General features: G+C 36.8%; 1 protein-coding gene across 3 annotated transcripts in view; it reads right to left on the bottom strand.

Moving 5' to 3' along the window:
- The window catches only part of CDK19 (cyclin dependent kinase 19), a 121011-nt gene that overhangs the window by 21065 nt on the left and 87856 nt on the right, over nucleotides 1-12090 (bottom strand). The gene's annotated exons all lie outside the window — the stretch shown is intronic.

The raw sequence follows: 12090 nt of genomic DNA, 5'->3' as shown, positions 1-12090 counted from the left end.
TGAAGAATGGAATCTTCATTTAACAGTACCTATTCACTCATTTTCATATGATAGCAAATCCTTTTGGAGATGGCGTATCTAGAGGCCAAAAGAGTCGCAGTTCTCTTAGTTTTCATGGCTTTCCACACTGCTCACTGTGCATCACATTGTGAGGGAGAGGCCAGGCCACTCCTCATTATTACATTTATAACTGTTCTATCCAGACTGACCTTTTCCTTTTAATGAAAAAAAAAAAAGGGTAAAATCTAGTAATCTAGTATTCTCCCTGACAGCAAAGAGGAACTGAGAAATCTCCCTGATGTGACACAGCAATCTTCAAAACTGTTTTTCCTTCATCACCTGCACTGTGTGAGAGAAGAGCCACTATACAGAGTACAGAGAGTGCATTTTAAACCCTCTGAGAATTCAGAAAGACAAACATTGTACCAACTGGATGTTACATCTGTATAAACACTGGAAACTCCCAAGATGGTGTTATAATTTTCTGTGGGAGGGCATTATTGGACAAGTCAAACATGAGACTACTTTAACTTTGATCAATTGTTATATTCTCTAGAAGTTCACAAGCTGGGGTTCAACCCTTTATGTTTCTTGCCAGATATTCTTCATCTCCGAAGAACTAATATAAAGTAACCCAAAAGACTTTGCACAGAAAACCTGAAGTTTTAATTTATGTAAGAAAATATTAAATATATGGAAAAGGCCTTGCAGCCATGCAGCTCATGCAGGTCAGGGTCTTCTCTTCATGAACCTTTTATGTAACCTAATCTTGAACACATCTTTGGCTTATTTTGATATCATTCACAGTTAATGACTTTCTGCCAAGGTTAGTTAGTCCTTTTGTTTGTTTCTTCTAAAAAACATCCATAATTTGCAATAATAATGTACCAGGTGTGGCACTTCTTCTAGCAGGAATGCTTCATTAAATTCTGCTAAGTTTAAACACTTCATAGATACAAGCAATCTTAATAGGTATTTATCTCTTACACTGTTCACAGTAGTCAACCAAATACAAATTTTAGGTCTAACTATGGGAAAAGAGTCCTTGTCTAGTGCACCATTTAAGGTTTTCCATTTATGACCCTTAAAAATTAATTATTATTACATCTACTTCAAATATATTCCAAGTAAATATCTACTACTCCTCAGTAGTGGGCACTGACAGAGCAAACCTTAAAACACAGAAGTAGTATTTTTCAAGTACAGTGTATTATTATTCTAATGCGAATCATCTGCCTCACTAAAGGAGCTTCTTATAATGTTATTTAAAAATTTAATTAAAAATAAAACTTTTTTTAAAAGCAAGCACCAAAATAAGTGACAAAAATTATCCAACAATTAATTCTCTCCTCTCCCCTCTACTAATGATCAAGACAGTGAGTGGCCTCATTGCCCCTGAGCCAAAGCTTCAACTCCTGAAGGTATCCATTTTTTATGTCCCAGACCACTGAAAACTGGGACACAAAGGTCCTACAGATTTGAACTGGGTACTAAATGTTTTCACATCTTGGGAGGAAATGCTTTCCCATCTTGATGTCTTGGGAGGATGCTAATAAGTTTACAGAGTAACACAACCATTCCTGTAAAGATGGTTCTGTTTCCTACAGGTTCTTCTACTGTCATTAGGCTTCAGGACTGATCCGTGGTGAAAGGTTTTTACTGTCTGTTGGGCTGTGTTGTTTTGGTGATGTTCTCTTCCACCCCCAAGACTTACAGCGTCCTCACTTTCCCCAAGTTTACACTGGACCCCAGTGCAAGCCAAATTTGCTCCCAGGCTCTGAAAAGAGGGGTAGGAGTGACTCTTACCCATGCAACTTCCTCAGGTTCCATTCAAATGTGTTCTCCACTGAAATATCCTTCCACTATGACAACACTTCTCAAGCACTATATAATTGTATGAAAAGAAATAAACCCCAGCCTTTTATGGATGGGCACTTGTGATTGGTAAACAGACTTCCTATATAAATGCCTGTGTGCACAGATTATTAAAATATTTGTCCAGCTGTCTATGTCCCAGTTTTAAAAGCTGGGACTCTAATAGCGTTATAGGTCAGCTGAGAAAATCCTGCATGTTCTGCTCTACTTTAGTACTGTAGCCAAGAAGCAAGAACAAAGGGATGCTGTTTCAATGATAGGGCTGATTAAGCAGACAAATGCTCGTGTATTCTTTCATTTCTGTGGAACAATAATCTCATTTCTGTATTTGTTCCAGTATCTTGGAAATATTCTTTAAGAATAGTATGACCACTTCAGACAATAGGACAATTTATTAAGCAATAGCCTTGACTCATAAAAGGAAACATCTTTTCCCATGCATATTAAGCAAAACTTTTCACTGAACACAAGACAGAATCCAAGATTAAATACAACATAATCCTTAACTATATCCAAGAAAAGAAATGAAGAAATGATCTATTAGTCTCATAGAATTCTTTAATAAAATTACCTTAAAGAAAGCATGTGACAGGCTTTTCAAGGGGAAGCAAAAAATGGTGTCAGTGGATTAAGGGTCAGAAATTTGCTTTCACTCTGATGTTAGGAAATGTTGACCAATTTTTAACAAACAGCATCTCAACAGACCTTGACTGAAGAATAACTTACACTGTAAAGCCACAAAGAGGCTTGTGCTGCAGACAGAAACAACACCTCCCACTAATCCAAGGGATGTTCACAGCCAGCCAACCATGTATCTAAGAACAATGTTTTATTTCAAAAGTGCATCATCTTCTGTGCTATGATATAATGTCAAGATAATTGAAAATTTTAACTGCAACCATACTAACTTGAATTTATCATGAAATGCACCATTCTTACTTTTCTTTTTACCTCTTTGCCTTCATCCTAGCATTTTAAACTAAGCTGCCTTATTCTCATTTTTGCACTAACAATATAATTAATTCTAATTAATACAACTCTAAAAATTTTAAAGAATCTTGACAGAAATTCTGAGTTCACTTAAATCAATTGTTATTTTCGGCAGTGCTTTAATGGGCCAGGCTTTCAAAATTCTCTCTTAACAGAGGTATTCAAGGCTGTCAAAATACTTTCTTTTCCCACTTAAATTTCTACTCCTCAGTATATGATTAAATGAAGATCCTGGATTATATGACTTCACACTTCTGCTATGCATTAGATACATCATCTAGCTTGCAACATTACACTAAAATTACTGTGCTAAGCTTGACAACACAGGTACAATAGATTTAATACAGGGAGTGGCAACAAATTCAGAGGCTCTAAGTAGTCTTTTCATGCAGCAAAAATATTATTTCAAACAGCAAAATCCTGTAAAAGAACTTAATCCTTAATTTACAGAACTTCACATCCAATAATTTGGAAATTCCAGGTTTACGGTTCTATATGAAACCTTGTATTTAAAATGTGCAGATTCCTGAAGACAGGAATCATCAAGGTTGATATCTTACCAACAATTGTAACCCCAGAGCACAAGAATTTGACTTTTTCCAGCAACTAAACCTTCACCAACATTATATTGCTTTTGCAAGGATTATCAGTGACTGTCTTCTCAAAGACTCCTCTCCCCCCTCAACCCATGAATCCTATATACCACATTGTCATCAGCAATTCTTTAACTCCTCACTCGTGTCTCCAAGACTACTGCTGCATAAACCAGATGATCTACTATATTAGCTAGCTGTAGAGCTGCTAACTTCCTCAGGAGCATAGAGTGATGGTTGCATGAATGCAGAATAGAGTGACAGTTCCATCTTCTTCCTCCTCTCAGTTCTTCCAGAATCCGGAGTTGCTACAGCCTCAGCTGGTGTCATTTCAGGGCAATGAATTAAGTCAGTGGGACAAGCACTTAGTTCTGGCATGGAAAGGGTGTGACAGTCTTGCTTCTTCCCTAATCCTAAATCTTTAGATGGTTGGAGATGGCAGAGGAACATTATGACAACTCCATCACCTCCAAGACTTAGTAAGAAACATACTGCTACTTTTGTTTCAGCAACAGCCATGCTTATACCTCCAAGGATCCGAGAGGTACCCTGGCAAGCTTCGTGGAAACAAGGGAAAAAAGAAAAATGGCCTTTCAATGACAAATCTTCAAAAGTCTGAGGAATGTAACAGGTGACAAAAGGCAGCTTTGTAGCTTCAGGGCTACTTCCCGCTACCAAATATCAAACTGTAGCAAGTAAAGAAGTATGAAAACTGATTGCAAAGGTAACGAATCTCTCTTATACTGCAAAGTATTAGGCAAGTCTAATACAGAAATTGTTACCAATTCCTCCTATAATGATGACAGAACTAAAAACAGGCAAGATTAGACACTGTTAGGTAAAATAGTATTTACAAAACTTTTCAGGAAATATGCACAGCTCTGCATTTCATAAAATCATATGGAAAAAATTACTGACAGTAGCAAATAAGAAAGCAGTTCATATTCTTTGAAAGGAAAATATACTTTTTTTTCTAATTAAATGCAAAATATTTTAATAAAACACCTTATTTTGTAGACAGTGGAACTTTTTGCAGGTTAACTCCATGCTAACTAAAGAGGAACAGTGAGTTTTTTTATCTGTTGTGTGCTCTCACTTGGCTTGTGTCTTTAACTATTACAACTTTTTAATAGATCCAACATGTCAGAACCTTCAGAGCTAACATAAGGTGAGCAAAACCTGTGCTATCTGGTAGATTGAGTTATAACAAGGAACATCTGTGAAGAATATTTTCCTGGACTGTTCCAATTCACAAGCCATGACAGTTTTTTCTAGAAGTTATCAAAGCTTTTGATGCCTACTTTATTTCAGTCAACGGAGAGGAATGCACATGAAGAAACCTTGCCTCCCAGACAGTACCACTGGAGAAGCTTCTTTGTCCTTCCAAACAGAGTGTTTTACTTTACAATATCTTAACATGTCTGTTACTAAGGTTTTCAGCCTTACAACTATTTCTAGTAGGGCACTGACAATAACTCCGACGTAATTATAAGCAACTCAATTGGATAATACATGAAACAAACTGGTGTGAAGAGTAATTCTGCTGTCAATCACAGTTATTGACAAGAAGTCAACTTATGAGGCAATCACACCTGTCCTGAAAACCAGTCATTCTACTCAATCAGTGCTGTAATGTTGAAAGTTTCAGTTGATAATTGCTGAAGTAATTATGCTTGATGATCAAACTGAAGGCTCAGCTAAAACAACTCCTCTGCACCAGAAGTATGCATCTTGTTAGGATAGTAGGCACTTGGTTTTCAGCCAAAATCAACTTTTAGGAGCCAACTTTTCAGATTTGGTAGCAAAAAGTGCACATTAAAAGCTACTCATTACTGCACAGTATAGTGAGGGTAACATGTTTATGGAACCAACTTTCATGAGAAAAATTCCTGTCTTACTTCCCTAAGTAATCTTTCTTTTAAAAAAATCTAAATCGTTTTTTTAACTGAGTTCATGGCATATGTTGCTCAGGAAGATTAGAGAATCAACATGCAGCTGCAAAGCTCATCTGCCTGGTAAAGGGCAAAGTCAGTGAGATAAGAGGGGAAAAAAAGCTTGCCCATGTGAGTGCTCATGGTTATTAACAGTTTGGAAGAACACAAAGCTAATACTTGGAGGGAAAAACAGTTAGAAGGAAAAAAGACATGAAACTAAAATTATGACCAGTATAGAGGCTTTTTGGCCCACAAATCATTAACAACTCTTGATGCACATGGGACTAAGTGTAGGCAGATTTTTAAAGGCACCTCTTGCTCAAAAGTGGGTTTTTATCTCAGAGGTATTGCTATAGAGGATATTCTGCCTTCTGAGTATTTTTATATTATTTTTCCTGCTCTAAAATAAGCCATATACAGTTAAGTCTTAGTAATAACCATGCAGCAGCAAATCTGTCAAATTACTAAACAAAATGGCAAAAGCATCCAGTACATCCCTTCATAAGTGCTGCAAGGGGAGAGAGTCATAAGAAAAGAAAAAGTAGTCTGTGACCACATGTGGAAGTTTACAGGTTAATTTACCAAGCAATCCAAATCAGGACAATTAGCATATTGTAGTTGCGTTGAAGATTTAGTGGTTTTGTTTTCCTTTTCTTTCCTTTTTGTTTTTAATGACCAGAATGTGTAAATTTCTCAAGTTAATTGCTAAGAGACATCTCAGGTTCTCAGACAAATAATCCATTCACTGAGTTAACAAAAACAATTTACAGCATACTTGTACTGGAGTTCCCTATTATCCTTAACTGACTTTATCTTCAGGACAATACCATTAAGTAGTGTCCTCATTTTATAGATAATGAAACAACACTTGGGATGGAATAAATTAAATGTGGCCAACTACCTTAGGACTGAATCAGTATTTAAAGCCAAGTCTTTTGAGACCCAGCTTACGGTCCTAAGAAATGAAACTTAGTCTGCCTGACACTACAGTATGTTCATTGGTTTTATACAGCAGGGACAGGTCAGACCCACAGCACCGTTCTCATCCTTCTGACTATTAAACTACTACACACCTCTCAGACTCTTCAGAGTTGACAATGACCACCAGCTGATTTCCAGACTTAACATGTTTGAGAAGCAAGAGTAATAGAGGAGTTAGAAGAAGAAAGGAACTAGAGCACAAAACAGTTAATGTGTTAAAGTGTGCAACAATCCTGTAGACGATATTCCGTGAGTTGCTGTCAGCATCCCAAGCTTCCCAAAATACTAATATAGCTTTAAAATGTTTTAATTACTTGATCTAGTAATCCTTTATATAACTTTACATTTCTTAGATTGTTGTAGTAGAAAATGCTTTCTATTTTTTAATAAAAGAAGCAGCTTGTATAGTATTTTAGACATATTTTGCTATTTTAGAGAGCAAGAAGAAAAAACAACAGTAAATCATCTAGTACCTGCAATAACTAGATAAGAGAGCAACAATTAATCCTTGGTATTAAAATATTTTGCCTCTCAGAAAAAACATAAGAACAACTTTGATAATCAAAATTAAGAAAGTTTACCACATGCCAAAACAAGTTTACTACAAAATATCATCTGAATCCAATTACCCCTCATGTAGTATAACATTTCCCAGGGCATGAACAAGGCTCCCTTCTTGGTGCAGCCTGAAATTTTCTTGTCAGTGTGCATAAATGAATATTTTCCAAAGCTCTCTAATTTAGTTTATTTTTCTATTTTTTCCACAACTCCTTCTTCAAATCACAGCCTCTCACAAACAAGAATGTGGATTCCTATGCAGCAATCAAATGCTGGTTATGGATTTGTTGTTCTTAATTATTTCTCACGGAGGCTTAAAAGCAGTCCCCCTGCTCCTGCGGCTCCACAGACGACAGGTGGGAACCTCCTCTTACATTTTTCCTCAAGAGTTTTCAATCTTCTGGCTGAACCCACCTGTAATTTCTGGTTTACCAGATTTTCCAGATAGGTCTTATTTTTTTACCTTCCAACCCTCCCAGAAGATGAGACCAAAAGAGCTTTGGGCATCAGTCCAAGATTTCCAGAGGCCCCACAGGCTGGCCAGCATGCCAACAATCTGTGCATGCACAGTAGGGACATCTGATGCACTCGGAATGTGTGGGACTCACTGCATAGGCAATATGGAACACATATGCACATATTTCCATCCTAAATCCTACATAATACATCCCACATATTTCCCTCTTTTTTATTCCTGCATGAGGTCAAATGGAATTGTTGAAACTCTGACAGATCCCAGCATTTATTATAAATTCATTCCTTCTGATACACCACATATTTTCCTGTGTCATTTGCTTTCAAAGGCATTTTGATATCTGCTTATACCTTTCACACATTTCCAGCTTCCATAACTGCATGCTACTCTGGAAATAGAATGAGGTGACAGTGCACTACCCAGGCTTTGAATTACAGTTTCTCTACATCTAAGTCTCATTTGGGCTGCTAAATGCCGTTGCCACACAGCCATTTCTGACATTTCTGCTGACCTATAATTTAGACAAGTGCAAAAAGGTACCTAAGAAATGGAGATTTCTCAGGTTTCCAGATTTATTTTTTCACTATAAACAAGCCCATCCTTTTTTTGGTTCAGGACAGTGTTTTAGCCTTGCTTAATGGGTGGCTGAATGATCAATTTAAAGAATTCTTTTGTGAATAAAATCCAAACCATCTAAAATACTATAAGTCATCTGCCATTTATCAAACATAAAACTATTGCTTTAATTAAGGCAAGTGGTAAAGAGAGGTAAGATAACATGCTTGTTTGATAGTACTGATAACTATACAAGCTGCAGCTTGATAAAAACAAGTCATAATTATGTTATTACCTTGATACGCTACAAGATGCCTCAGAATGAATCATATTGGAGACTGCCACATGCTTTCTTAAAAACCTATGATGAAAGAGTTTTTACTATTTGCTTTATCTACTAAAACATTCTTTTCTAATCTGATGTTCCCAGAGTGAAACAAACACGCTCTGATTAATGTCTCCTTTCAAGCTCAAAGTCAACTTAACTTTTCTTTCATTTTACCACAGTCATTTCCTTTAGTTTCCTTAAAATTAAACTGTAGAAGTCTTTGCTCATACATGAAAGGAGCACTCTACCTTGCCACTTACTTCAACCTTGCTTCTTAAGTATTTTGAGCATAAAGACATTTTCTGTGGTACTGGACATTCTAGTTGTTCAGTAATTTTATTAAACTTTCCATGATCGCAAGCAATTTACATTTTTGTAGCTACTTGGTTTCACCTGAAGCTTGTTCAAGTTACTTTTATTTGCAGGTTTTACATCTTTGCTAAAGTATTAAGACCTGATGAACACAGAGAAACATTCTGGTTTTGAATTTTGATGCTGAAAATGCAGGAAACCTTCACAGGCAATAGTGAATTTAGTACAAATTCATATTGCAGTAATGGAATAGAGAATGAACTTTGGTTTCTACAACACCATTCTCCCAATTTGCATTCATCTGGTAAGTTAGTTACTTGTAACTATGGTAACAGGTATTACATGTGAAACTTCTATTAACAAGTAGGGCTTACATTACAAATATTCACAATTCAGGAAATAAAATATTACTCTCCATGAAACCATAACATGGGCTATTTATTATCCTTTTAACATGGAGAAGGCAAAAGCTATTTCTGTTTTTCAGCAACAGTATTTTCCTGATTTCTACATCTCTTTAAAACATGATGTTATATAGAGGATGAACAACTATCTGTTCTGCAAGGAAATCAATTAAAAGCAGAATATTAAATTAATAGGAAGAGACAAACTAAATAAAGGACAAATACCACTGAAAAGTCACCCCTAAAATAATAAAATATACTTATGTATTATTTTGTGTAATATATAGCACTTTCTAAACAGATTGTATTTACTCCAAATTTCCATCAAAGGTAAACCCTTAAAATGTAACTAAGATCAGGTCCAGAAATCAAAGACAAAAATCCTGAACAAGTCAAAAGTCTAATTCTAATTTCAGTCTTTGATCTTGTATGAGAATTATTTACATGCAAGCAAGCACCCCTAAAGGCTTTATTACAAGAATAAAACCTAATTCGACACTATAGTAGACAGTGTCCAGGATATTTTGAATACACTGCTAATAATTAAATTTTATGTGAAACAAAGATAAGGAAAAGAGTATTACATGTAGAATACAAAAATACATTTAAAATTAAGTAAAATCAAGATAAAGTCTAAAAATCTAAGCAAACAACTGAATCATGTAACAATTCTTGGACAATGTTAGGACATTGCAGAAGAGAACTGATGACAATTTCGTAGTAAACTCAAACAACAATATTTCTCACTATGACAAAACCGATAGAGAAAAGTCTGCTTTTAGCCTTATCTTAGTTGTATTTACTAATCAATAAAAGTTATGTATTATCCAAAAGACATGGGAAAATAGCTATGGAAAACAAGTAGCTACACTAAATAATTTTTTTTCCCGTAATTTGCTGTATCTAATCACCTTTCTTCAAAATTATTGTTTTCAACTTAAAAGCAATTAAATGAGAATCTTAATTTCTGAGTTTTAACTAAAAGCAACACTTTAGACTTCCTGAGAATTATGTAATATTAAGAGATATTAAAATTGTATTTCTCACAGAGACTTAAGAGAAAGTTTTAAGAGTTGCCAAAAACATTAGCATTCGAATTAAACTCTCACTAGCACGCTTAGGTCATGAAAATGGCCTTTTTTTAAGTGCACATAGTGCTAGAAGCAAAACACAAGTCTGGACTCAATGAACTGCATGAAGATCATCACTACTGTCATTTTGTTACTTCTCTTTGCCTTAAAGCTGCATTTACATAGATCAGCTCCATGTACCTTTTTTCTTTTCTCTTCTCTTCAATCACATGCTCCTCTAACCCTTCAGTCAGCCTACAAATCTCAACTTGCAATTCTCCTTGTTTTCATTTCCGTGTTTTTTATTTTGCTGCCCAAACAGTTTTGAGTGCCCTCAGCACTCACACTGCATGCCAGGTACTATGTAACCATTCACACCCCTCCTGGGTGACTCACTGGTGTGATACAAGAAATAAAAGCCTCAGAAATAATAAACTACTAGCAAAACCAGATCTCTCCAAAGTACCATCGTCCCCTCAAGTTTCATAGGAACTTCTTGCCTGTGTTTCAGTATAGACTAGAGATCCCTCAGGGCAAGAACCAAGTTATTTATGATATAATTAAACAAACAACAGCATTATACTAATTCACCCTTCAAAGAGATACTCTGAGATAGTGGTACATATCACTCACCCAAATCTCCAAACAATAAGCCATCTATCAAAACCAGGTAGCTGTCAGTTGAGGTAACTTCCCTATACCATACATGCAGGTCACTCAGTAATCTGGTCCATTCACAGCAGTGTTTTCCACTATGAACACAGGGCAATTTAAGCATCTAATTTGCAGGTGTTTGAGGCAATCCTGTCAGTGTTTTCTTTAAAACACTTCAGCAAACACAGACTTAGTAGTTAGCAGCCCAGTCTGCACAGTGGGAGATGCAAAGCAGGCCTTAAGAGTCTGTTCCTGCCACCATGGGATTATGCTAGAACCATGTAGGGGACAGGGGCATTACAAAGCTCCACTGCAGCAGATCCCCTGGGATGCCTCTGTCTCAGGTGAGGTAGAGCTCCAGAGGGAGGGTGCTGCCACGCAGGAGTCAGTCTGCAGAGTGACACTGGGAGAGACACTCTGGCTGGGGCACTGGGACTCCAGCAAAAGGAGCTGTGAGAGGAGGTGAACAGACCATGGGGCATCATGGAGAACAAACAGAACATAAACAGGGTCACTTCAGGGATGCTGAAAAGATGTCTAGTGGACTTACGGGTAAATTATATGTGTCATCCATCAGATCTGCTGCTGAGGAAGCAGGAAGAACCTGGTTGAGGATAATCAATCGCAGCCTTGGCGGTAACAACCATGAAACAGTAGAGTAGTAAAGGCAAGAAGCAGAGGTAACCAGAATGGTTAGAAGCTGGAGAACCTGCTCCAGGACAGGATAATGAGACACGTGGGCTTGTTTAGACTGAAGTGGAATCTATGAGCAGCCTCACCAGAACCTACACAGAGGTGACCACGATGATGGAGCTAGGCCCTTACAATGGCATACAACAGGAGAGCAAGAGATTACCAGCATAAACCAAAACAGAAAGTTGTAACTAAGTATAAAAAAAAAATCTTCACTACAAGGATGATTTTGCAGGGGAACAGGTGAGAGGGTGTGAAATCTTTGTTCTTAGAAGTTTCCAAGATGTAGCTGAACAGACCAGGCAGAATTTATAGTGGGCACTGTTTTGAACAGGAGGATGAACAAGAAACTTCCCAGGGTCCCTTTTGACCTGACTGAATCTGTCTGCAGTTATTATTTTTCTTTGGACCAGGTTTTTGGTTTTGAAATGGATCAGATTTTCCTCAATTCTCATACTTCAGCTTTTGCTGCAGAGCTCTCCTAGAGTACACAAATGAATTCCTGCACTGGAAGATTCCAAATGGAAGTGGAAAAGCAATAAAGAAATGGGAAGCGCACGTCTACATCAAAAAGTCAGATGTCAGTTCATTCATTCTCCAAATCTTTTGCTGTATATGGTAGTTGAATAAACAACACACCATGAGCTTAAAAGTATTGGTCCACCCAA

This window comes from Vidua macroura, chromosome 3, assembly GCF_024509145.1.
Source record: "Vidua macroura isolate BioBank_ID:100142 chromosome 3, ASM2450914v1, whole genome shotgun sequence".
In the NCBI taxonomy this organism is placed as follows: Eukaryota; Metazoa; Chordata; class Aves; order Passeriformes; family Viduidae; genus Vidua; species Vidua macroura.
This window is presented reverse-complemented; position numbering and strand designations above follow the sequence as displayed.